Source organism: Apis dorsata, unplaced genomic scaffold (genome assembly GCF_000469605.1).
Source record: "Apis dorsata unplaced genomic scaffold, Apis dorsata 1.3 scaffold_47, whole genome shotgun sequence".
Lineage (NCBI taxonomy): Eukaryota > Metazoa > Arthropoda > Insecta > Hymenoptera > Apidae > Apis > Apis dorsata.
In genome coordinates, this window is record NW_006263349.1 from 130,520 (window position 1) to 131,262 (window position 743).

The following is a 743-nucleotide window of genomic DNA, read 5'->3' on the forward strand; positions in this document are numbered from 1 at the left end:
TCCATTTATATATATATATATATATATATATATTTTTTATACATTATCTAATATATCGAAGAAAATTCATATTGTTTGATTCAACTAATAATTATTACTATTTAATATTTGATTATAATACTGTATGTATTTAGATGCTTCATCATTTCATCTCATACATAATTAAAAATGTAAATATTTATTCAGTTTTACACATGTATGTTGATTTTATCGCAATATCCATCTTACGTAATACAATTTTATGTAAGATTTCTTATTTTTAGTTACCAATTACATGTATTATATTGAAATTGAAATATAGATTTTTGTATTGATAAAATTTCAAATAATACAAATGATTTTAATATGATCAAAATACTTGTTAATATATGCGCATACATGGTAGTCATTGCTGAAAAAAATATTGTGCATTGCTGGTAAGTTGGCATTCGTTCAAGAGTGCATTCGTTCAACAGTAAATTATTTGTCAAACCAAATGTAATACACATTGACATATGTAATTGGTAATAGTTAATAAATGTGATAATTAATTCAGTCAATTATAAGAAAACATTGATTCAATTATTTATTTATATAGGCTGGCTTATCTCACTAGATTCTATATTATTTTTTCTAGGTGCCAACTTAGAAACAACGTACGTATTTTTGGATGCATTTAATATCGTTATAGAAATATAATTGAACAAAAATTATTGAACATTATCAAAAATTTTAATTACTGGTTTGATTGCTTATGAAAACAC